The 27164-nt window shown below is 50.3% G+C and overlaps 1 pseudogene; it reads right to left on the reverse strand.

Annotated features, from left to right (window-relative positions):
• Positions 1–11254: 11254 nt before the first annotated feature.
• Positions 11255–27164, reverse strand: part of LOC110597423 (autism susceptibility gene 2 protein-like) — an 81070-nt pseudogene continuing 65160 nt past the window's right edge.

Here is a 27164-nt window from a genome sequence, read left to right on the forward strand (position 1 = left end):
ACTTTGAAGATAATTTGAATGCATCAAAATAGCACACAAATTTTACTTTCTTTTGGAAGCATGGCTATTTGAAAAAAAAACTAAGAGAAATCCATTGCCGTATCATAAAGAATGAACTATCATAGGGTACACACCTGTAATCCCAGATGCTCAGAAGGCTGAGGCAGGAGGATTGTAAGTTCATAGCCACTCTCAGTAAGTTAGTGAGACCCTAAGGAACTTAGTGAGACCCTAGGAATGGAATGTCTCATATTGTTGAAGAATTGTTTATCTGATAAGCTGGTATATAGATATGGCTTAGTTGTACAGTTTTTCTGATTATTGTAATGAGACTTTTCCCTAATTAAAAGCACCACTATTCTAAATGCTTAGGGGCATTTAGTAGATTACAATGTTTAATCAATTATATTTTAGAAAGAGTGCAGAGTGTCCACTAATTTTCTTTATGGCAAGCATAGTGTAGTAACCGAAGGATGTATACTGCAGGAGAGGCAACATTTTTTCTCAACTCTTTTGAGGGTTTTTATCTAGGTCTGAGAATTAAACAATCCTAAACCTAAATAAGAGAAAACATAGGGGCTTATTTGATGTAAATTCTTTGTGACACAGGAGCTCTCATGAGGAAATAAAGACCCAAGGAAGTGGTTAAACTTAAACACCCTCCTGTTAGGTTGTACAAAGAGGCACCATTGCGGGGAAGTAACTAAATCATAGAGGGAGTCTAAAGGAAGCAATGATTTATTTTAACTGGGTTTGTCTGTATTGAAGTCTCTACCGATTTCCCTCCTTGCTGATGAGAATGTCACTTTCTTTCTGTTACAGGGAGGATAACTTCCAAATTGGAGTTTCATCTCCTGTTTTCCAGAAGAGGAGTGCCATAAACCATTTTGCACTTCCTGTTTAAGTTCCTTTAGTTAAAAAAAATCCTTATGTCAAAATTTGGGGTGGGAGGTATTCTGCCATTCCTTAACATTTTATAGGCACTGTCCTAACTGTCCTAACAGGAGGCGGGCACAGGCAGTGAGTATGGGCATGGCCCTGCAGAGCCTGATGTGCCAGCATGGGCTGAGGTAGCAGAAGCCAGGGAGTGCTGACCGGTCACCCAGTGGCAACCTGACCTGGCCTTGGGCAGACACCTACTCCCCCCAGCAGTCCAGCCCAGAACCCCCACCCCAAACCTCCATAATGAAACAACTTCAACCTTCTGGCAAGCGGAATTGGGGTGACCTGAATGGAAGTTCAGACTCAAGTACTTTACAATAGCTTCAATACTTTCCCCAAACCTGATAAGTTAAAATTTTAACCAATCGTGTCAGCCCAAGTGCTGTGTAATCCCCTAGAGTAGCATGCTTAGGTGACGACACCTATCAGGTCCCCTCTGTCCCCTGCAAGAGTTCCCTTTCTGTTCTTCACACCTGAGAACATCCTACCCCTTTCGCTCTTGCCTTCCTTGGCCCACAGGTTCCATTCCTTGAATTTGCAAGACAACAACCAGATGGAATTGGTGGTGAGCTGCTGGGACCTGTTGCCACTCTGAGGGGCGCAGCCACCCTTTAGAGCTTCAACACACCACTCGTTTGTGGTGGGGAAGAATCAGGCTTTGCTGGCTGTGACCCTCAGAGCCGTCACCATCCCCTGCTGCAATTAGATACTCACACTGAAACCCTCCTTCTCAGCTGCAGAGGTCTGCTGTTTACACAGACCCCACCCGCCAGCAGGAGGAGAGAGAGCATCTGATTTCATCTCAAATTCCCATTTCAACATTTTATAATTTCATTGTATAAATCATTCAACTCCTTGATTAAATATACTCAAAATAGGATTATTTTCTGTTTCTCTTTTAGATAGTTCCTTGTTAGTGTAATAGAAATGCTGCTGAACGTTGCTTTTATATTCTACAATTTACTGAATTGATTTATTAGTCCTAATAGCTTTTGGGTGGAGTTTCTAGGGTTTTCTCACAATCATGCTGTCAGCAAACAATTTCACATATCCTTTTCTTATTTGGACACCTTTTATTTATTTTTCTTCACTAATTGCTTTGGTTACGATTTTCAGTACTATATTGACCAGATGTGGCAAGAGTGGGTATGCTTGTCAATAATTCTTCCTCTTCTTCCTCCTCTTCCTCCTCTCCTTCTCCTTCTTCTTCTTCTTCATTGAACTCAGGGGCACTCAACCACTGAGCCACACCCCCAGCCCTATTTTGTATTTTATTTAGAGGCAGGGTCTCATTGAGTTGCTTAGTGCTTCAGTTTTGCTGAGGCTGGCTTTGAACTCACGAGCCTCCCAAGCCGCTGGGATTACAGGTGTGCACCACTGCGATCGCTCTACTTGTATTATTTTTGATCTTAGAGAAAAAACTTTCAACCTTTCACCATTGAATATGATGGTATCTTTGGATTCTTAATATATGGTTGTCATTGGGTTAAGGTACAAGCCTTCTATGCATCTCTTCTTGAGATTTTTTTGTCATGCAAAGATGTTGGATTTTGTTAAACAATTTTTCTGGATTTATTGAGATGATCCTTTGGACTGTGCTCTTCATTCCATTAGCATGTGACATCACATTTATTGATCTGTTTATGCCAAGCCATCCTTGCATCACACGGGTAACCCACTGACACAGGGTGAATTATCCCTTTAGTGTGCTGTTAAAATTCATTGTTTGGATACTTTGTTGAGAATATCTGCATCTATGATCATGAGGGATATTGCCCTGTAATTTTCTTTACTTGTCTTTGTCCTTGTCCTTGTCTAGCTTTCTAATTAGTATAATTCTGTTCTCAAAAAAATGAGTTTAAAAGTGTTTTCCCCTATTTTTGGAAGCATTTGAGAAGGACTTATTTAGTTCTTCTTTTAATGTAAAATTCAGCATTGAAACTGTCAGACCCTGGGCTTTTTTTTGATGGAAGCATTTTGATTCCATTTCTTTACTCATTACTGGTCTATTCTTATTTTCTCTCTTTGTCATTCAACATTGAGAAGTTGTATGTGTCCAGGAGTTTACTTATTTCCTCCAAACATCACTCAATCTGTTGGTGTATAATTGTTCATGGTGTTAGCTATGGTTTGAATGGGTACTCCAAATTGCATTTGTCGGAAACCTAATACCCGAACTCATATGTTAATGGTGTTTGGAAATGGACCTTTGGGAAGTTACAGGGTCTCCAGAGCTGTACTTTCATGAATGGACCAATCCATTCATGAATTAATGAATGGATGAGTCATTTTTAGGGGAGTGGCACTGATATGAAAGTGAACTCTCTATTCTGTCTGCTGTCTTGCTATGTGATGTCCCCCCACCTTGGCATGACCCAGCAAAAAAACCCTCACTAGATGCTCAGATGCCAGTACCCTGCTCTCTTCCTTCCCAATCTCCAGAATTCTGAGACAAATAACTCTCTTCTTTATAACTTACCCAGGTTGAGGTATTCAGTTATAGCCACAGTAAGCATGCCCATAGTGTCTCATGATCCTTTGTATTTCTATGGTGTGGGTTATAACATATCCTCTTTCTTTACTTCTTTGCAACTTCCCTCTTTTTTTCTTAGTGTAGCTAAAAGTTTGTTGTTATCTTTCCAAAAAAGTCAGCTGTAGGTTTTGTTGATCTTTATATTGTGTTTCTTCTCTGTATTTCCTTTATTTCGTCTCTGATCTTTATTATTTCCTTCCATTTGCTACCTTAGGCTTGAGCTTGTTTTTTTTCCTACTTCCTTGAAGTGTCAGGTTATGTATTTGGGATCTTTCTAAGTATTTATTGTTATAAATTTCCCTCTCAAAATTGTTTTTGCTGAATCCCACAAATTTTGGTATGTTGTTTTCCCAGTGAAATTGGTATTACATATTTTTTTACTTTCCTTATTAATACCTTTATTAACTCATTGATTATTCAGGAGCATGTTGCCTTATATCTATGCATTTGTGAATTTTCTGAAACTCATCTTGTTACTGATTTCTGGTTTAATTCCATTGTGTTTATAAAATATACTTAAGATGATTTCAATATTATTAAATTTAACACTTATTTTTCTGCTTTATTTTAAAATTTTTTGTAGTTGTTCTTTCTTGTGGTGCTGGATGTTGAACGCAGGACCTCAGGCATAGTAGGCAAGCTCTCTACCACTGAGCTGTATTCCTAGCCCTGCTTAATTGATTTTTGACAAACGTGCAAAAGCCATTAAGTGGCATAGGACAGTCTTTCAACAAATGTTCCAGGAGGACAAGGATGGACATCCCTGAGCCAACAAATGGACTGCTGCCTAAGCCTCACCCCTGCCATCCAAAGGGATCATAGGCATGAAAGAGAGACTATGAAAATCAGAGAGAGGGAGAGCAGTCTCTGCGTTTTGGGCTGGGAAATAGTTCCTGGGCCTGACTCCAGCAGCAGGATGCATGAGGCGAGAGAGACAAGTTGGGCCTCATGAGCACTGAGAACTTGCTAGGTGGAGGGTTCCTGAAGACGGCAGAGAGAGAGGCTGCAGCCTGGGGGAGGTGTTCGCAAACCGCGCGTGGGACAGGAACCGAGTCCAGGCTGCAGCACCAGCCATCAGAACCTCCGGAGGAAGAGAGCAAACCATGCAGAGGGAGGGCGGAAGACCCCACAGACGGTTCCCCGGCTAGAACACGGCCGTGGGGCGCCCGAGACGCTCACCACCCTCCCTCATCAGGAGAAGGTAACCCAATCCACCAGGAAACGGTGGCCTGTGGGCCAATTGGGCTCACCACCTGCCCTTGCGGTCTTATGGTGGCTCAGAGGGTGGACTGGCCTGCCTGCCATTGGCAGCTGTCCCTGAACAGTAGCCATGACAAAGCCGGGCCCACTTGGCTGAGATAAACTGTCCCACCCTTTCCAGAAAAGCAGGCTGAGCCCCGGCTCCAGGGCTGCTCAGAGGACCCAAGATCTGAACATGCCTCCACTGTGTCTTGTACACACAACTGCCAGGTTCCTCTGTGTGTCATAGTGACAGGCACCATCTTTTTCAAGGCTGAATAACATTCTACTGTGCAGATGAGCCGTTGCCTTGTGTGGTCATCCATGGATTGCTGCCTGGTCTGACCACGTATCCTGGCTGTCCTGAACAGTGCGACGAGCACAGGAGTGCCCATGTCCCTTGGAAATCCTGGTTTAATTTCCTTTGGCCGTGGGCCCAAGAGTGAGACCGCCGGGTCACGTGCGCTGTCTGTAGATCTGGGGGACGGAAAGGCTGTTTCTCTTGCTGGCTGTGTGAGTTGGCGTCCCCACAGTGGCCTGGCAGGGTCCCCTTTCTCCACATGCTGAGCAGTGTCTCTGGTCTTCTTGGCCTTCTGGTAACAGCTGCCCTGACAGCCAGGAGTGCCATCTCCCTGTGGTTAAGTCCCGCCTCCCAGTGACCAGCGATGCTGAGCACCACTGTGTACTTTTCACATGCTCCTTGGCCATTGGTGTGACTTCTTTTGAGAAGTGTCTATTTAGGTCCTTGGCCCATTTTCAAGCTGCACTGCCTTTTGCTATTGAGTTGCATGAGTCTTTTTTATTTTGGTGTTAAACTCTCACCGGATGTGAGTTTGTGAATACGTATACACACATCATCCCATATATGCAGTTGTGTAGTATTAATCATAAGTGACACATAAGAAGCCAGTATTATATATATTTTATGACACTCAGATATAGGATCGTTTTCTCAGTTTGGGGACAGGGGACAGATGCTGCTACTGTATGGAAAGGCTACTGATTTTTATGTGTTGATTTTAAACCCTGACAGCATCTGCCTTTTGACTTGAGGACACAGAGCAAGAGATGTACAGGTCCCTGGGGCGTGGACAGTGTGCAAGAGAGAGTCAGCTGCTAGTGGGACATTCTGCATACTAAGTCCCAAGTGACAGGGGCGTCCCTGTGATCTTTAATAAACACATATGTGTGTGTCCAGGTTCCTGAGTCTCATGATGGTATGGACCGGACTCCAGGAGAGATGCCCTGGCCCTGGGCAGTGGGCTTTGGGCTGCACATACTCAGGTGACTGTGGCTCCATGGGGCCAGCAGAAGCCTGGACCTCAGAGCTGTGTGATGCCTCAGGACCTTGGCTGAGTGTTCTGCATGGGGAGGGTCTGGGTCCTCCCCCAGGTGGGACAGGTGTCGGGGTCCAAGCCCTCCAGTTTTCTGGCCTTGGTGGCTCTGAGCACTGGCCATGGTGATTTCCATGGGGAGGTTCTTCTGGAAGGCCAACCTGCAGGGCCTCAGACCTACCAAGGTAATAGGCACCACGGCCACCCAGGGCCACCCAGGGTCACTCAGGAGAGTCGGTCACATGATTTCTAGGCAGCACCAGCGTCTCACTGGACAAGAGCAGCCAAGCAGTTGGTGCTTTTCTCTCACCTCAGCACGGAGTTGGCTCAGATAGTGGGGCTTCAAGTGAGACTGCCGGAGGTACTGCCCGGAGTGGCATGGCGGTCCTCCTGGGGAGGCTCCAGGGGGTGGGCAGTGCTAGAAATGAGTCAGGAGGAGCAGCAGTGGCTGCCAGCACCAGAGCCAAGGTGCTACCACTGGAGTGACCGAGATCCCTGAGATGGGGCAGAGAGATGGAGGCTGGAGAGGGTGGTGGGGTGTGGTGGAGCTGTGGTCATGGCCACCAGGTGACCTGGGGTGGGACACAGGGACACTACGAGAGCAGCACCCAGAGCAGGCAAGGAAACCGACAGGACATGGGTGAAAGGCCGTGTGCTGGGAGGCTGCAGACGGCCCAGGCCACTGGCACAGAGCAGGACAGAGGGGGGACTTCCAGAGATGGTGGCTGGTGGGGGAGGGGGATGGAGCTGCAGAGTTTGGGGCCACCTTTTGACCCCAGCAGGTGGAGGAAGCAGGTTCGGGAGGGGACAGTGTGGGAGCGCCCTGGGCGCAAAGGCCTGGGGAAGGCTCAGGAGGCAGGAGGTGATGGGGCTGGGGCTGAAGTGGGGCTGGGGCTGGAGTGGGCTGGGGCTAGGGCTGTAGCGCCCTGCTGGGCCGGGTTCAGTCCCCCGATCTCCACACAGAGACAGCAACAGACAACCCAGGTCCTCCTCCAATGCCCTGGGAATTGATGGGGATCACAGTTCAGGTGCTGCTTTGCGTTGAGTCCCAGGGCATCTAAGTGGGCAGGGGCTGAAAACAGTGCTAAGTAAAAAGTGAGTGGCTTTCACAGGGGGCCTCAGAGGGGCCACACCTGCAGCAGCGTGGCTTCCTGGTGGACTCTGCCGTGCCCACGGATGTTATGGACAGAAGCCTCACTGGCTTGCAGGATGATTGCAGAGTGCTGCCAGCACGGCGCCTGTCAGGGGGCCCCAGGGGCTTTTCCAAGTCTGTTTCTTGGTGCTTCCCCCCACCCCCGGACACTCCTTATTCTTTCCACCTCCTCAAAAGGTCAATTCCAGGAACCCTCACCCAGGGTACCCAAGTCTAGAGCTGCTTAGGGCCTTGCCCAGCTAGTTCCTGCCAAGATCCAGCACCCAGCATGAGGCTGGCCCATGGGACACCTCCACTCTCTGCCAAGTGGACAAATGTCCCTTCATGTCCCAACCACTAAAGTGTCAGCACACTGCTGCTGCTGCTGCTGGGGGTGTGGCATACAGCACGCAGCACCTTCTGTCACCCTGTGGGGGAGGATTACTGCTTCAAGGACGTCAAGTCTGGAACTTTGTTTTCAAGAACTTTAGTCTCAACCTTCAGCAGGTATCCACCACAGAGCTCACCTGCTCACTGATGACCACCCCGCCGTGAAAGGGAGCTGTGTGGAGGTGCCAGGGGACACTAGGAGTGACAGACTGCAGCAGCTCAGGGCAAGTGGCTCCCTAGGAATGCAGACTACGGGGTCCTCTCTTTTGCTTTGCCTACAAAAAACTTCCTGTATTTTAAAAGCACCCTGGGCCAAGTTAATCTGTTGGTGGGCTGCTGTGGGCCACACAAGCCCCCACTTTCATTTTTTAAAATGAACCTGAGCAGTTCAGACTTGGACACACATGGTGTCTGGTTCACATGTGATCCCACCATGGGGCCGGCATGGCCGCCTGGGGCGCTCATTCATTCCTGGCAGCCCAGGGCGTCCACGGGATTATTACAAGTTTGCGCTAAGTGGGTAAATGGTGTCCCTGCAACTGCAGTTTCTGCGGCTGATAAACTCAGCAAGCGTCTTCCCTGCAGTAGGACAAGGCCTTGGTGATGATGCAGGCCCCGGAGGATTTGGACTTTGGGTTATGGACTCAAACGTGGGCAGATCACTTCACATGCTGCGCCTCCTCTTCTCACGTGTCCAGTTGGGGTGACATCTGTCCCTATCTTGTAATGGCATCGAGATCATCAAGGGAGACAGTCCAGCTCAAAGCACTTAGAACTGTGCCTGGCAGCAAAGCACCCTCAGGCCCGGCTGCCACCTGCCACTCTTGGTCTGGGGAGGCAAACCTCGCTGCCCATCTTGGCTCCTGGTGGTGCAGGAACTATCCACTGCATGCCAGGAAAGGACCAGGCAGACCTGGAAGAGGCAGTGCCAGGGAATGGACCAGCAGGATCAAGGGTCAGGCTGGAGGGTCAAGAACACAGTACTCTCCCCGGAGCACTCTCTGTGACCTGGTGATTCTTCCTGCAGCATCTAGCCAGAACTATCCCTGGGCCTCTCTACATGGCCTAAGCCAGTGGTTCTGAAACCCACTGAATGACCTGAAGGGTTTGTTAAAACAGGGTGCTGGGTCCTGCCCTTAGAATTTGAATTCAGGAGGCTGGAGAGGAGAATGTGCATTTATAATAAGGTCACAGCTGCGGCCGCTGCCAGTTGTCCAAGGACCACACCTGGAGAACAAACAGTCTAAGAAATTATGACAATGCTCAGTCGGTGGGGGGGGGGGTCATGGAGGTGAAGGTAGAGCATCAGTTTTTGCCCAGTGGAGAAGAGGGGCCTGGGGGACTATGCCCTGGGACTGGCACTTGGAAGACCAAATCTGGGTTCTCCTTGGGCACTTTCGTCCAGTTGGTGTGGGGACCTGGGGGAGATGAGGTCAGAGCATGCAGCAGCATGAAGGGTCAGGTAGGGGGACAGGTCAAGTCTGTGGGGCCGACTAGAGAGAACAGGAGGGTTAGTCCAGAGGCAGGCCTGAAGGCCAGGTCCTCAGCCTGTCCTGCCTCTAAAACCCGGGGGGACTTCCTCCATGAAGCATTTTCCAAACTAGGGACTGAGACTCACAAGTCAAGTACCGTGTGACGAACAGCAATTTTAAAAACCGAATTGAAACAGAATGGAAGAGTTCATCACACCCAACACGGCCATGATCTCCTCGACTGGTTCTGGGCCTGTGTGCATCCCTGTGCTGGGTCATGGTCTACGTGGGTCACAGCCTGAAGGCTCGGCTCACAGACCCAGAGGGGTGGCCTCTTCCTGCCGCAGCAGCTATCACAGCCTATATCCTGGTGAGATGCTGACCCTAATATGAGGGGCATGAGGCCTCCAAATCCCCAGAGCAGCAAGGGCCGGGCAAGAGGTGGAGGAGAGCCAGCCAAGCCCTAGAGGGGCTCCACGGAGGGCTCTGCCCCAGGGCATTTGAGAAGAGGGGAGAGCTCCCTCAGTCATGGGTGATGGGAGCTGTCAGGGAGCACGGAAGGCCACAGAGAGCTCGAACACCAACTCAGGGTTTGGCTTCATCTTGGGTACATCAGGGTGCCATAAGTGTTTGAGTGGGACGGCAGCTGGAGACCTTGGGTATGACAACACTGGGTGGCTCACCCAGTGCCTCCATCTCTAACCAAGTAAGAGACACCTGAGAGTTAGAGACCCTGGAATCACCAGCTTGGCCTGTCCGTCTGGCCACAACGCCAGCTCCTCTTTAACTACAGTCTTCAAGATGCTGTCACTGGGAATTTCGGTGGGGAATTATTTTCACTCTCATGGTGGCCATTGTTTCCCACAGAGCTACCCAATATTGTGTCCATGTTGAGGCCTTGTTACGCTCTGATTGTCTCGGTTCACACATTAAGAAGCAGGTATAGCTCTGTCTGCTTGGGGACACTGAGGGCCCCAGACTGCTGGATCAATGGGTCCTTCCATGAGCTCATTATCAGAAGCTTCCAGCATTTTGGAGTCCAGACACTGAAAACATGGCGGCCAAGCAGAGAGCAGTCTTTCACTTTGGCCCTACCTTTGAATATGTAAGTTTCCTATTCTATCTAAAGGAAACTTTAGAAATTTAAGAGATCTTAAGAAATTAAAGCAATTTTCATTTAAGAAAATTTCACATTTAAGAAATTTTCAGAAATGCACAGAAACAGAAATGGCGGCAGAATTTGGAAGACAGTGTATTGCAAAAGCCCGTGTCACTTTTGCCCACCTCTTTCCTAAGCTGAAACCTAATTCTCTTCATCCTGGGTGCTGACTCACAGGAGGCCTTGAACATTCCACAATGTTCATGGCTAATTGTACTGCGGAACTGCCTGCTCCCTTTTTTCATGCTACGAACGTACAGAACACCAACAATTGCATCTTATTTCCTCTCATCGACCTTGATTGAGGCAGAAAAAGGATAAACAGCAAGTGCTGTTGCAAATATCCATCCAAAGTGGTAATTATTGCATCATTATATTCACTATTTTACTTGTCATGTACCATTAGAAGGTAACAAGATCATTGTCAGTCAAAGATTGTGGAGATAATTAGAGCATCTATAGGTTAGCGGGGAATCAGATTGTGCTGGTACCCATCAACGCCAAGGCGCCAAACATAATTAGAGAGAAAATATGCAAAGGTTGAGATGAGCGAAGCCCTGGGGATTAAATACCGTGACTGATTTGAGAGTGACTCTTCCATGTCCTGGCACTGCAGATGGAGGCCTCAAGCTAGGTGTGTGACAGAAGACAGGCAGTTCTGCTCGAAGCAGCACCTCCAGACGCCACTGGCTGCCTGTGAGGCCCTGAGCAGGGCACAATTTTGGAGAACATGCTCTACAGGGTTTTCCAAACTGCTGGGTTTTCCTCCCATTTCTCCAGCCTCGGGGCTGGCCGTTAAGAAATGGGACAGTGGGGAGTGGGCTTCTGCTCACCTCTGGCTACTAACACCTGGGGGCCCACCAGGAGTCTTGTCAAGGGTCCAAGGATGTCCCCTAGCACCCCGTAACCACGGATTCAAAGTCCCCACGTTCAATGCCATCCACCCCCATGTTCAATGCCCACCCAGCAGCCACCTGGCCCCACTGCTAACCATGACTGCTGTTGGGCTTCTTTCCCAGTAAGACACAAACACCAATCCAAAGACCAATGTCATCAGGTTGATACGAGAAAATTTAACAACTTTTTACATCGTGAAAAAACAAAACAGGTTTAGAGGACAGAGGAGCCTGCAGACCAAGGAGGGGTACACCATGACATCAACGAGACACAGGGGAAATGCCGAGGAGCAGCACACGAGGATTCCAGGTGAGGTCAGAGGAACGAGCAGAGGGCACTGTCCTCACGCCCCCCCCTAGGCTCCTCGCCGATGGCCACAAGCACAGGCTTCTGCTCTGAGTGTGGAAGTAGGGTGGGGACACACAGCACTGGCTACCTGGGCCACATAACACATACATCCTCACCAACATCCAGAAGTCCCTTCCTGTGAGTTTTACAGCATTTTTGTTTAAAATACACAAATGAAAAAAAAATCCATAACCCATGGGGGAGGGGAGGGCGCAGATGGCTACAGACACTAACTGGTGGGAGGCTAACTGAGCCGGGGAGGGCACCAGCCACCGCGGGAGAACCTCCTGGTCTCGCGCGGGCCGGGTTCGGGCTCGGGTTCGAGGTGCTTCTGTCCGCGAGCCTGGTCTTGCACAAGTGTGGCTTCTTCCCTAAGAACCGATGGCCACTGCACACAAACAAGCAGCTGAAAGCTTGGTTCACATTTTTTAATAACATGGCACAGTTTACATTACACAAGAGGCTCTACCGATGAGAACATGCTGAAGATTCAGTTGCTTCACTTTGCTTTTCACACAGGGTCTAGAAAGGACTTTGTTACATACAGGATAAACAGCAACAGGTCTGTATAGAACAATCTCTTTACAATACTGAAAGCTACCACTACAGTTCCAGTGTACATATTCCTTGGATTTTTTAACTTGCTGTCTTTAAAAAAAAGAAAACAGAAAAAAAAGCAAAAAAAAAAAAAACCCAAAAACACAAAACTAAACACTGCAAAACATCTGGTGTTCACAAAATCTGAAGCTCACAACTAAACCTTCAGTTTACTACTAAAATAGATCTCTCTGCTTATTAGAATCAATGGTCTGTAGTTAACATTTTTTTTTTTGCAAAAACAGGATAACAACATCAGATAGCGCTTTAATATACTAGAAGACCAAATGGAATTAATTTTATTTCATACATGTATTTTATAGTCCAGTAGACAAGATATATTGTATTTCTCTGCTAGTAAAGTCATATTCTCTCCAAATATGTAGACAAGAAGTTTGATGTATTATAAAAGTATCATGAAGAGACATTAAAATTGATGCAAACTCAAAAACACACGACTTCTCCTCTGCCACCTGTCACCTCTGTGAATCTCGATGGCTCTGTGAGGTCGACCTGTCTTGGCTATGCCCAGACCTTGTTATTGACTAGAGTACAGTGCGTCGCACTGGGAACCCGCCTCACACTCAGCGGTTTCTGAATACAGTGAAAACATATTCATCATCTCAGAAAACGCAAAGCTTTCTTTCAGGATCTGTTTGGGTGTAATTAAATCACACTGCAAAATGAGGACGTGTGTATATATATGAAATAGGACACACTTAAAAAAAGGCATGGTTCCCACCAGAGGCGTGTGAGGTCGTGTGACTGGCGGTGACCGATTCTGACAGCTTGCTCTGTCTGCCAGACACCGACTGCCGGCCCCTGATTTTGGCATCTGACCAATCCCACCCTCCCTGGCACTGGTTTGCCTTTCTGGGGCGCACCTGCCCCTGAAGCCCACAAGCAGCAACTTCAGATGCAAAGTTCCAGCCTGGGGTCCCCTCTGCAAAATAGGATGTTTCTCCATTTGAAAAAAAAAAAACAAGCAAGGAAAACAGAGTCATATCACTTAAGCGCTTGTTCAGGGAAAATATGACCTTAAGTATGTTGTAAATGGATTTGAAAAGGCTCCTTTGAGTTAGGCGGGCTTCTGTGAGAAGTCCTAAAGTTCATTGCATAGTTGAAGGGTTTAGCTGTCTCTAACAATACGAGGAACACAGCCTTAGCAGACCGTGCTCACTGATATCAGGTTTGCAAATAGCACATTTCAAGAAGTAGTAATGCATTATGTTACTTAATCTTTATCTATTTACATTTGTACAAAGTAAAGCTTTCGTCTCACCCTTTGCATACATGAACCACCAGCTCATGAAGCAATCTCTTTACAGGACTATGTACACAGCCTTCCCTTCCCATCTGAAAGAGCTCTGCATGATGGATGGTGTGGGCTCCCCCGTCCTCCTCAAATTGGTGTGTGTTGTCATCTTTACTGTTTGGCTGAAATCAAGAAGTTTCATACAAGGAACAAAGAGTAAGAGACATGAGAACATATGACTTAGCTAAAGAATCTGAAAAATTCCAACATAGAATATACAAAAACATTTCCAAATCTGCACGGAGTCTGTACATGTTTTACAAGGGGAGCTGGTGAGGGGCTGTGATGAAATGGCGGTGTGAAGAGGACAGGCTGGGGTATGGCCCCTGTTCGCTGGGACAGTGGACTGCCCCAAGTGGGGCAAAGCCGGCCACCTGACCTACCTGCCTGGATTTCAGAAGAAGCTTAACAGGGACAAAGTACTGGGGATGAGGGTGAGTGGAGAGTAGAGGGGCTCATCCTAGCTGTGTAAGAGCCATGGGCCTCAATCAAGGCCAAGACCGGGAGGAAGCACTGCCCCAGAGCCAGAGGGGGCCCACAGGTCTCTAAGCCAGAGCTGCAGCCACAGAGCCTGCTGCCCAACTTCTCAGGGTCCTTTCATGTTAAAGGTACATTCTAAAAGCCCAGAGCAAAGTGACTCCCAACTGGCCACAGTGCCAGTGGAGAGTGGATGTAAACATTAAAGGAGTCTCTGCCTCCTGACCCTCACAACAAAGGCCAGTGTCAGTCAAAAGGCCGGGGACAGAACCAGCACCAGGGGGCCAAACAAGGAGTGGGAAAGGTATCCAGGGACCCAGGAATCTGGGGCCATACCCAACAATGGGCATTAGGTCAGTAAGAGCCAAAGTCCCAAGGGCACTTGGAGGCCAGCAGTAGAATAACAGGCTAGGGACACAGAACATCTTGGGGATATTGAGGATAACTTTAGAGCTCCTTCAGTAATGAGAATGTGAAAGGAGAACACCAGAGACCTAGTGTGGATGGGAACTTCTGAGGAGTAGGCAGAAAACGCAGAGCAGAGTGGCAAGAATGTCAAGCCCAGCTGAGATGGGGAATCACTCAAGGTTCAGGATGCCCAGACAGACCTGGCCAAGGTGAGGAGAGGAGAGACGCAAGCTGTCTCCAGGGCTAGAAAGAGAGGCAGAAGACCAGGCGGCCACGTGGGTGAGAAATGGACGTGCCCCTGCACCGCTGGGTTCCTAAGCTTATGTGGAAAGGCCAAGAAGAGTGACCTCAAGGGGAAGACAGAAGAGGAGCAAATTTTATTAAGCTTCCTTACTTCCATCAAGAGGCCATGTGAATCCGTCAAGAGCGCCCTGAAAGGTGTGTCCTACTCAGTGACAGGTGAGCTGGACAGCCTGGGGTCTAGAGCTGGTCTGCTGTGGCCACACCCCACTTCAGCCATGTATAGCTTGAGCTGAATGCTGTCCATGTTGGCCATGGGTTCGGAGATTGTTATCATACTGCTCGGGAGGAAGAGAATTTTTTTTTTTTTTTTTTTTTTACAAAAGAAATCAACCACTCTACCGTGACAGTGCTAAAATGGCGAAGTGGGGAACAAAAAGTGTGGAGAGAGATTATACGACCTGCTGTGACGGGGTACTTACCAAAGCCTTCACCAGCACCCAGAGTTAAAATGAATACATGTTATTGGGAGCTGGAAGGAAAGGAGATCGACAGTCATTAGAGGAGCTCTGCCCTGCCCCTGGAGAGGCAGTGTACAGCTGTCTAAAAGTCCAACCCAAAAGCAAAAGTGTGGGTGGGCAGGGGGGCATTAAAAATGAAAGGGACCAAACAGGTGTCAGGATCACCTGATCACACATATCTAGCTCATGCAGAGGCTTTGAGCATGCAGAAGGGCGGCTGTGACGGTGTATGTCATCAACTTGGAACCCCGTCTCCTCTCCCTGCCAGACCCTGCTTCCTGTCTTCTCAACATGGGCAAACTACAGTGAGCCCCCGAGACCACTCAGGACCTCGACCTGAACACACGCAGAAGCCCTCCAGGCTGTCCCTTAAAGAGCCCTCATTCACTGTGAAGGTGACCTAGAGCTACACTTTAGGTCTCCTCTGCTCCCCAAATAGGAACAGACATGTCTGCAAGACTACCAGCTGCACATCCAGAGACTGTGAGGCATCCAGGACACGCAGGGCTGGCAGCCCCTCCTACTAGAGACTAGTAGCAGAGAGCTGTAGGGCTCTCCAGGCCACAAGGACATGCCACAGGTCTTGATGGCTCTGGGCCTGGTCCTGCAGTTCTTCACTGCACTATTTCAACCCCACGAGAGCCACAGGTGCTTTTGCTTCTAGTAGAGGCTATGGCAAGCCCTTGGGTGGAAGAGATGGGAGTCAACTGTTTGCAGCCATCAGCTACATCACTGTCTCTGGCCCTAGGGATGAATGGGACAGTGGCCTCCTTAAACCAGTGGCTTTGCGCACATCCACCAACTCCCCTGTGTAAGCCTGCCATTGCAATTATATGACTCGAGTTCATTTCCAAGAGTATAGTTTCCTTCATCTTGGAAGGTCTGGCGTCAGAGGAGAGTCCAGGCAGGTATGGAAAGCTAGAGGTACTCACTGACGGGTTTCCAAGTCCCCCGAAGGCATTGCCACCAACTGCTGCTAGGCCCGTGAAGGTGGACGGCCGATTGAAAGGCTCTGCAAACAAAGGCAGGAGGAAGGAAGGGCTCAGATTCCCCAGTGGGACGGGAGCAGTGGGGTGGGGGTCGGTGGGTGAAGCAAAGCCAATCCTGGTCCCACCCACACCTGGCTTGCCTTCCTAGTGTGGTTGGTAAGTACCCATGAGGACTGTGCCCCTGCCCTGCCGAGGGACACAGGAGCCCCGTGCTTCAAGGTGTCTTCCCGCACCTCTCCCAGGAGGGTGCTCTGCAGCCTCTCACTGGACAGAATTAAGACCACTCCTTACATTCCCAGGGGTGAAGGCCTACCATACCCTGTGTCTGCTTGGCCACATGCAGAAAATATCAGTAAATAAAGGCCACAAAACCAGGAGCCTCTGTAATATCAGCCTGTCTTTCTTCCACCTGCCGAAGGTGCCTTGGCTGTAGAAGGTGTGGATGTTTCCTCCCAGGGAGGGACAGAATGCCCTGAACTCCAAGTCCCTGAGGCACCCAGGACAAGCTGTCCCCAGCTGTCCCCCACCATTAACTCAGGGCAGAGCAGGACTAGCACAGACATACTGGCGAGGGAGGTGGTTTAGGCGGCAGTGAGTCCTGAGGTGGTGCCACATGCTGACTGGGCCCCAGTGGCGAGTGACTTATGGAGGACGGTTCCCCATGTGCTGGTAGGTGCAGCAGGAGCCACCTTGCCCCCGTGAACTCACCCAGGTGAGCAGCAGGGTTGAGGAAGTTGCTGTGATGAGAAGGTGGCCCAAAAGGGGTCCCGGTGGGGTGTGCAGCACCTGGTGAGTCAAACACCACCAAGGTCAGGGCTTACAGAAAGCAGCTTCGAGGAGCAGCCTGCTTCACCAGGCCTGGAGACCCCAGGAAGTCTGCTGGGGTGAGGCCCATGCCTGCCTGGCCCCTCTCCTCTTTCCCAGCAGGGCAGAGCCTCGCCTTGGGTGCCAGGAAGAGCCAGCTTCCTTGTGGATTCAGTAGCAAACCGCGTGCCTGCAGGGCATCCTGGTCCATGCTGAGGTGCCTTCCTCACAGGTTCCCCCTATCTACATTTGCTTCTCAACTCTTTATCACACCTGATATGTATGCTTGTAAGTCACCTCAAATCCTTCTCCTGAGGTGGCTGGGGAAGGAAGGAAAGAAGGAAAGGGAGGACCAGATGTGCATGAGTTAGGGAAGGACAATGCTTCCATAGCTCAGGCCATGGGGTGGGGCCACTCACAGCTCATTGCCAGGGGGCGTGGCCTGGATGGGCATGGCACCGAGGGAGCTCCACCCTGCTGTGTATATCAGGCATTAGTCTCTGACAGTGAGATAAAAATGGTGAATTTAACTAACATTAACTCGTAATAAATACCAGGTTAAAGTTTTATAATATAACCATTTTGGGGCAAAATTCAAGTGTAATCAGGACCTATATTTACCCATCTACCAATAAGGTTCCATAATGCCTGGCATTTTGTCTAAGTTCCCATAAATAAGTGCAAATTCCCTCAAGAAAAGACAGTGCAGGAGGACTGTCCCTGGGCTGTCAGGGCCACCAGCCCGGGAGAAGTGTGGATCAGGCACTGCCTCTCAGCATCTGAAGGGACCTGGGCTGTGGTCCACCTGGTGGCTTGTTTTCCACCTGGGAGTGCAGAGAGGATCCCCCAGCTCCACAGCATGTGCATGCTCTGGGACTTTCCACTTGCCAACTCAACGGACTTTTGGCCACACGCTGTCTGCAGTGCAAGCTCCTGAGAGCTTCAGTGGAGACCATGCTTCACTCCACCCAGGCCCCAGGGATGCCTACAGTTCCAGAATTATCAAAGCAAAAGATGCAATTCATCTACTTTGGCTCAAATGAAAACCAGGGAGAAATCTATTTCTCTCCAAAAACTGCTCTTAGTGTGGCCATGTCTCAGAGCCAGATTCCATGGCAACAGAGCCTTCAAATGTGACAGAACCAACAGGAAAGCCCGAGACCTCAGCAGATTCCTCTGACCCTCAAGAGTGGTCCCCTTGCTCTGGCAACAAGGCCTAGGATGAGGATTCTTGCAACTCTCTCTGCCTCCGTGGGAGACCATGTGCCCCCAACATGAGCCATGGGCGGCAGCAGGCCAGCCAGTGAAGCAGGGAGCCCATCAACACTCAAGTCCACAGTGAGCATGAAGCCACTTGTCACCAGAGTCAACCTAGTGCTGCCATTTTTAAGTATTTACAGAAGCCAGGTGGACCACCTTCTCTATCACAGCCCAACCCTGACAACCAGCTCAGTTGGGTTTCTTTACCATTAGATCCTGAAACACAGCCAACTGTCACAGTGCAAAGCCACCCCTTGCCCGTGCGTGTCCCCACAGTTCCCAGCACCCCTTTTACTTCTGACTGGCCCTTGGATCTTCCCGTCTTTCTCGGTGGCATCTAACAATCTGACATGCTGAGGGTTGCACTGGTTTGGTACACACAGCTCCAGAGTCCCTGCAGGGGAGGACAGTATCTTTCCCTTCCAGGTATACCAGGATGCCTTTTAGGTGGTGAGTGAGTGAGAGCACAGGTCCCAGACCTATCTGTTTGGCTACCTGAGGACCACATTTTTCACCCCATTACCCCCTGAACTCACCAGAGGCAGAGAACAAAGTTGAAGGTCGAGCCAGGTCATGTGGGTAGTGGATGGCTCCAAATAGACTGGGGCCTTGTGGCGGCTCAGGAACTCAGGCTTCAGTCTGAAGTCCAGCTTGTGTGGGTCTGACTGCATCTGCTTCTGCAGTGGCAAGGGGACAACAGAAGATGACATTCCAAGTAAGTAGTAGGAGAGATTCATTCAGAGCCTGAAACCATGGGAGTGGGCTCTTGGAATGGTCCACACCTGGGCACTGGCTCTGGTGAGGGTCAAGTTTAGGAATGCTGGGAGAACCAGGTGATCCTCATGACCAGAAGCGGGTCCACCTAGGAGGGGTCAGCAGGGACTGCTGCATGGGAGTGCCTGGTTCTCACAGAAGAAGAAGCACAAAGGGCAGGCATGGAGCCTGGCTGGAGGCTGGCCTGTGGCTATTCGATCAGGGAGGGCAGCCACATCCTGTTCACTTACCTGGTGCCCCTGAGTGGTTTACTATATTGCTGTGAAGGTCCATTTTAGAAATTTTTAAAATAATAGCATTTTAAAGCTCATTTTATTAGGAATTCTGTGTGAATAATCTGCTGTGTAAATTAATTGTTTAATGCCTCTTAGCCATACTCTAATAGATTACAGCACATTAGTAACTGAACATTATGAAGAAATATTTGCATGCCTACAAGCTAATTTTATAATGATCACTGTTACATATAAAAAAACATAAAACAACAAACAAGATGAAAGCAAAGTACGAGTATCAGTTTATCTAATGGGGGTGTTTCTTCTTAGGACTACTCCAATCTCTGGAGGAGGAGGAGGAGGAGGAGGAGGAGGAAGGGGGGAAGGAGGAGGAGGAGGAGGAGGAAGGGGGGGAGGGAGAGGAAGGGGAGGGGGGGAGGAGGAGGAGGAAGGAGAGGAGGAGGAGGAAGGGGAGGAGGAGGAGGAGGAGGAAGGGGAGGTGGGGAGAAGGAGGAAGGGGAGGAGGAGGAGGAGGAAGGAGAGGGGGAGGAAGGAGAGGTGGGGGAGGAGGAGGTAGGGGGGAGGAGGGGAGGCGGAGGAGGAAGGGGAGGAGGGGAGGAGGAGGAAGGGGAGGTGGGGAGGAGGAGGAAGGGGAGGTGGAGGAGGGGAGCAGGAGGAAGGGGAGGAGGGGAGGAGGAGGAGGAGGAGGAAGGAGAGGGGGAGGAAGGGGAGGGGGAGGAGGGGAGCAGGAGGAAGGAGAGGGGGAGGAAGGGGAGGTGGGGGAGGAGGAGGTAGGGGGGAGGAGGGGAGGCAGAGGAGGAAGGGGAGGAGGGGAGGAGGACGAGGAGGAAGGGGAGAGGGAGGAGGAGGAGGAGGAGAAAGAGGAAGGGGGAGGGGGAGGAAGAGGAAGGGGAGGAGGAGGGGAGGTGGAGGAGGAAGGGGGAGGAGAGGAGGAGGAGGAGGAGGAAGGGAAGGAGGAGGAGAAGGAGGAGGGGGAGGAGGAGGAGGAGGAAGGGGAGGGGGAGGAGGAGGAGGAGGAAGGGGGAGGGGGAGGAGGAGGAAGGGAAGGAGGAGGAGAAGGAGGAGGGGGAGGAGGAGGAGGAGGAAGGGGGAGGGGGAGGAGGAGGAAGGGGAGGAGGAGGAGAAGGAGGAGGGGGAGGAGGAGGAGGAGGAAGGGGGAGGGGGAAGAGGAGGAAGGGGGAGGGGGAGGAGGAGGAAGGGGAGGAGGAGGAGAAGGAGGAGGAGGGGGCGGAGGAGGAGGTGGCAGCTAGTCCAGGCAGTGGCCCATGGAGATCCTCTCCTACTATGAAGTCCTGGCTTCATTTCTTTTCACCTGCCCACCCTGTTGCTGACCTTCCAGCTTACCTTCCTCTGAGGCTGTGGGCACTGGCCAGAGGCTTCCTTTAGGCTCTGGCCTCTCTCTGGAGCCAGGTAGCCCTCTCACCTGCATGGCTTCAAGTCTACTGGCCTTCTTATTTCTTGACAGCCTTCCTTTTGAGTCAATTCCACACCTCTCAGACAAGCACTGCCCTCCATGTCCCTCACCTCCCATGGCCTGGGACTCTCAGACCTGAGCTGAGCTGCCTTCCCCTTGTTGAGGGCTCCTTCACGGCCCAGCTGCTCTTGCCCCACCCCAGCCCTCCTCCTCCTCCTCCTGCCTGCTGCACGACAGAGAAGCTGCAGGAGAGGATCTCTGCAACAGAGCAGGGGCCCAGGAAGTGGGCTGTCCCTCAGCACCACAGTCAGAGCCCCCTGGTCCCCCCTGACTGACACCTGCTGGGAGCTCATGCTTAGGAGCAACACCTGGGAAAACAAATGGAACTTGCGGCCTTGGGCACCACAGATCCTTATTGCAAACGCCTGAGGAGTGAGACAGGGAGAGAGGGGCCCTCTGAGCCCCGCGGTGAGCAGCCCCGAGCCTACTAGGCAGCTTATAAAGAGCTGAGTAAATAAGCACTGCTGAGCAAGGGGAGGGGTCATCTGCTCAGACCCACAGGGACTGCCATAATGGAGTCTCTCCCTAAAGGAGCAGCAGAGCCCAAACCAAGCCTGATTCACTATCAATCTATAAAAATCTCCTGAGTACCTCCTTTAATTTGGTTGCCAAATAATTTGGTGCTAACATCGCATGGTGTACAGCACAGATCCATTAAACCAACTCAGGTCCATGAAGCCAAACGGAGGCTGGGATTGCCAGCATTTTGTGGGAGGGGAAGGTGAACAGAGCCATCTCCTGTTCAAGGGTCTTGCTGATTGAATGGGGATAATGAGAGCTGGAGTTGCCAGGGGCGTTTCTATGTAGAAGCTGCTACACACAACATCCTTCATTATGTTCAACCAAAGGACAAAACGAAGACATCTTGTACCTATAGTTCTGTTGACCATGTCACCCAGAACCAGAAAGCATGAACTAATCAGCAACACCACGAGTTCCAATTACACTGAGCGCAAAAGGAGGGAAAAGTGAGTGGCACTCACTGATATGCGGTCAGCACCAGGGGCAAGTGTCCAAAGCCAAAGGTCTCGCGGAGGTTTGTTTCTCCCTTCTAACTAGGTTCCATCTTTGCTTCTGAACCACTGAACCCTGCAATGTGACTGGCGTGTCCTCCTTGCCTATGGGCCTCAGGCTGACCCTAAATGCTGCCAGGACCTAGTCACGCATGAAGAAGTGGACGGAGAAACCTATGCTAGAAAGACCTGCTTGGATGTTTCCCATCATTTTTCCAGGCTGCAAAGACCCAGGCTAAAGTGTGGACGTCAGGTTCCATGTGCCTGAACCAAGTCCCAAAACCTTGTCACGTTATCACCCACATGCTCTCTCTCCTCCCTCCTGTGCCACAAAGGCTCTGGTCAAGCACGGACCATCTTCATCTGTATGGTGCAAATAAAAAAGACCTGCCTCAGGTGGTCCTGGCAGGTACTGACTGTCTCTTAACACCTGGATAGGTCACCAGGAAGACTGACAGATGGTAAGAGCAGGCCCAGCGTGACCTCCCAGAAGGGCTAATGTGATCATGCACGCTGCTGACGGAGGTTCAGCACCACCATCTCCACATGGGGCATAAATATCATTTCCCCAAACCCAAAAAGGAAGAGAACACATGGGTTGCTACTGAAAAACAAAACAAAACCATCTTCTGTTGGCTTTCTCAGCCTCTTAAGTGTTCTCCATATTCTAGTTCTTGCTCATTATAATTAAAACCTTTATTTCAGGATTTAAACCATATTTAAACCCTTTGGATCTTACTATTTAAGTAAGATGACAAATTTATCAAAAGGAAAGATGCACCAGGGAGCTACCAGTTTGCTTTTGTTCTGTGATTCTGCTGCTGGAGGTTTCCCTCGTTAAGGTTCTCAGGTGGGCTTCCCAAGGGACCTCTCCCTGCCTCTGGTCTTCAGACCCTGTTTTGAATACTCTTACTCAGGTGCTTCTGGGCAGATCTGCTCGAACCCAGCTCCCCACCCCCCCGCCCCCTCCCTCCGTGAACCAGGAAGGTCGGACTGACCTTGACTTTCTGTTGGTGGTGGTAAATCTACCAGGAGATGTGAACATGCATAGCACACCACTTCCCTGGTTTCTTGAACAAGAAAGAGCAAAGTGGTCAGAAGGAGACATTTCAGGGAAACCGCCTGCAAATCCCCCGAGCTCTCAGCAGATTCTGGCTGCAGAGACTTTTTCATGAAACAAGAGAGCTTTGTGCCTCCAAGAGCCTCCCGTCAGCAACCCTGCCGGGCCCAACCATCAGGGAGCCATAATCGCTCTCCCCCTAATCCTGGGGCCCAGACATCGGCCACCACTCAGGAAGCCATACTTGACAAGGACCCCTGGTTACCAAGGACAAGATGGGAAAAGCCTGAATCCCACTTTATGCCTCTTCTTTCTTTTCTGGTGCCAGCTGGCAGACCTGGTGAAATAGGAAGTCCTACTTAACAAATGTGGCTATGCTATAATGCAAGTCAGCTGTTCACAAGGGCTAATTAGGGAGCGTCGGAATCAAATCAAAACAAGAAAGGGCACAGGACCTGTCATAACCTCCCCATGGCTGTTGCTTCTTTAACCCCCAAAGCGGGGCAATGGAATCCATCCCACTTCTGTTGAAGTCCAGTGACCCCATATGCTTCATTAAGAGCTGACCACTCATTCATGCTGGGACACTGTTCATGTCTAAGAGAAGGGGAGGGGAGGGGAGGGGAGGGGAGGGGAAGGCATTCCTTCCTCCCTACTCTCCAGGCTTCTGCAATACCAAGTCCCTCCTCCACCCCTGGAGGAGTGCAGATCAGTTTGCATCTCCCAAATCATTCCTTGGTTTCTGAGCAGTGGGGTGACGGCAAGTGCCTCTCTTCTGCCACTCAGGGCAGGGACCACCTCTTTCTGCCTCCTGCCAAGCAATCTCCTCTTAAGCCTAGAGTGCATGCACGGTAACTACTGGACAAAAGAAAAGAACTCCATTCTGCACTGGCAAAGGACAGAAGTTTCAGGTTTCTGTAATGGGGAGCTGTTCTTGAAATACAGACTCAGGACTTTTCTCCTGTCATGGACTGACAGGTTGTTTGGCATCACAAGTACCACACTGCCTCACCTAAGTGAGGACACAGACCTCCTGTTCCCTTTGGAGAAGGTGGATTATCTGAGAGTATGCACCAGAAATGGGTGGGGACCGCAGGAAGTCTACTGCCCATTATCTACCACTCAGACAGGCATGGGGAACTTGGCATTCACAGAGGGGCCATCTGCTGGCCAGGCACCAGACCTCAGGCCATTCTGCTTTAAACAAGATGTTAACAACCAATGCTCACAGTATCCTTTCCCACACCACAGAAACAGGTCAAGTGGCTATGAAAGTCAATAGCACCTCGTGCTGAACCAGGGAGCCACAGCAGAGCACACCCATCCAGGTAAGTATGCGTTTCCTGAAAGACACTGACTGCAGCCTGTCGCTCAAGTCTTCCTCCCTGAGATCCAATCAGACTTTCTACCAGATCTGCTCACACTGGAATCGGACTCAGCTCTACCAGTTACATAAATAAGAAGCCCGTGGCATGGCTTCCTCCACTGCCCGAAGCAAAACAACTCGGTCACTTGCATCACACAGGAGCTGAAAACCCAACCACCGTGCCACAGCCTGCTGAGTAGGCTGGCTACAGACTTGTGTTTCCGACCCACAGGGAGTCAAACAGAGGTTGCAAAACAGTGCTAGAAGAGGCTTTCTTACCCTTAACATAGGTCTGAAAGGATCTGTCAACTGTGAAGAGAAAATGACAACTTGGTTACACGCCTGTCACTCAAACAATTGCTCTAATTAACAAATTTGTAGTGCTTCATTAGGAGGGGAAATTAAAACGTTAGAATTTTACTTTTAAATGAAGCCCTTTTGGAGAATAATTAACCCATTTTCACACTATCAAAAGTGCCAAGTGTCCCCTCTTCCACTGACATCACCTTCGACAAGCCCCCTACAAGTTTAATCAATAGCAGCCTGGCCCTGGTGCTGCCCATCCTGAGGTTCCCGGGGGGCAGCCCTTCCACACCACACCGAGGGTGCGGGGGAGAGCAGGCTGAAGAGGCAGACTCAGGATCAATGCTGAGGGGACGCGTGGGCCAGCCTTTCTGCACCAAGAGTCACCGCGGGGGTGGCAGCTCTCGGGACCTTCAGCCCGAAAAGCTTCAGCCTGTCTACCTAGCTCCCACCATCAGCTCCAACTGCCCTTACCCAGGGAGGAGACAGCACTGGGATGGGATCGTTCTCTCACATTTACTATAAAGATAAATGACCATTGTCGAGACAAGATTGTACCTCCTGTGGAACTTCAAGTTCTTCTTTGGGAGTAGGTGCAGTGTAGACCATTAATAAATGACATAACCAAAACATCATGGATATTTTACTCAGCTCTAGAGCACAGGGTATCCCGGCCACATTAAAAGCAGAGGGCCAGGGGAGCCATGGGGTCTGGGATGTCCTGACCTCGGGTAGCGGGTGGCAGGGGCTGATGTCCAGCAGGAGAAGCACTCAGTGCTTGTCTATCCAGAGCACCCACAGCAACATAAGGACTTGCAGACAGAAAGGCTTGGTCAAGTAGGAATTGGAGAAGCCACAGTGTCCACTTTATAGGCTCAGATCACAAGCCCATCCCCCTCCTTTTGCTGGGAAGTCAACCTTCCGGTGTCACTCACAGGGCAGGAGAGAGTGTCTTCCAGGAGGAACTGGCACTCTCTTGCACAGGTGGGAAGAGTCCCTTCCCTGAGAGCAGCTCTCTCAAAGGAGATAGGAGGGTCATGCACAGGACCTGTCCCCTGAACACACCCGGGTTACCTGAGACCAAGCCTGACTTGGCATGTACCCGTGGGTCCTTCTGAAGTAAAGTGTGTGGGACTGTCCCGGGCTGAGCAGCAACATCGATAGGGTTAGATGTCTACAAATTAATTAGACCACAGCTTAGGAAGCACAAAACACGGGACATGAAGCAAAATCTTTCCTCCTTCTAAATGAAGAAGTGAGACTTCATCTGTTTCATTCTAAATCAGACTCATTTTTCTCAGTGAGCACGTGAGCTTGTACAGGGCTGCTCCCTGTTTTCTCCAGCGCTCTGACCAAAGGCAGCTCTCTCCCATGCCATCTAAAGCAGAGAGGTGGCCTCCAGCACCCGTCACCACAGTGGAAGCCACAGGGACCAAACAGGGCAGCCACACATGGAGAGGCTGGCCCGGACACCTCCTTCCCAGGTGGCCCAGCTCTGGCTGGCCGCCTCTCTGCCCACTCCAGACATTCCAGGAGATGTTCAAGTGAACACCGCCATCGTTTGCAGTGTCAGGTGCTTCTCATCAGAAGAGCTGACAGCACTGCACAGACATTAAGCCAATGCTCCACATTTTAACTGGCAGACAATAACAAGAAATTACACTCAGTAATGACTCATTAGCGGTGATGGAAATGGGACAAGAGAACCCAACATAGGGACCACACAGATGCAGTATCAAATTCTGCCTGTGTCGCTCCTATCCTACCTCCCTTCTTACACACCACTCATAATATTAACCTATCTGTAGGCTTTTGTCCTTTGAATGAACAACAACCAAAAGCCTACTTCGGGCACAGTCATTATTGTCTTGTGGGAGAAGGATTTTAAAACTATGTAACACCAGTTATTTAGGAAATCACAACCTCCAGGACACCCTCCCCCCAACACACACACACCAGAAGTTAACTTGTGTGGAAAAGGAGCTCAAGTTCAGGCACCAGGCTTGCCTCCCTGGTGAAGGGGGAAGGAATGAAAGGAAAGCAATCAGCTGCGGCACAACCAACAATTAAGCTGGAGTTGTTAACGGCCTGATTTGCATACATATGAAGAACTCCACTAATGAACTGCAATCTACATATTCAATTAGGAAGGTGGCCTGGAAAGGCCTATTTCCACACCAGCAGAGGCTCTCTCCTGCCCAGATGCAGTTTTCTGTGTGACTGGATAATTGTGAGTGAGGGAAATAGTCTAATTTATTAAATGACCTACCAGTCTGTTTGGGGATGCACTAGAGATTTGTCCCAACCTAGAAGGGACGGACCAGGGTCTGAGGGAGCAGTAAAGAGCAGGCTCAGGGAAGGAGTTGAAGACCGCCTTCTTCGATCTCCAGATAGGAGGCACTTGGCTGAGCCGCTGTAGAGCCCTCTGCACGTGTGACCTCGCATGTCAGGGGGCACTCATTGCAGGGGGATGAGCCCTGGAGGGCAGCCACCCTACACCAGGGCCTCTGTCCTCCTCTCCAGGTGTAATAGTCTTGGGCAAAACAGCAGCTGCCCATCCTGGGAGGCTGGCCCCACCCTGGTGCTCACCTCAGAAATGGGATGGAGAGAAAAAGAAAAGCATATACCACAGAAAATGTAAGAATGTTTTGCAACTAGAAGATGCGTCACTTTGGTAAGAGAGTAAAATGGGCTGCAGTTGATTTTAAACATGCATGTCTTGAAAGTCCCTCTCAAAAATGTTTGTGACCTTGGCAGTTTGAATGCTGAGAGCCAGCGGTAGGAGAAGCACAGAACCAGGAGGCCAGAGATTCGGCCTCCGCTCCAGCAGACCCAGCTGCCCAGCTGGGGCTGTGGAGGACAGGGCGGGCCAGGAGGGGAA

This window comes from Ictidomys tridecemlineatus, unplaced genomic scaffold, assembly GCF_052094955.1.
Source record: "Ictidomys tridecemlineatus isolate mIctTri1 unplaced genomic scaffold, mIctTri1.hap1 Scaffold_160, whole genome shotgun sequence".
Taxonomy (NCBI): domain Eukaryota; kingdom Metazoa; phylum Chordata; class Mammalia; order Rodentia; family Sciuridae; genus Ictidomys; species Ictidomys tridecemlineatus.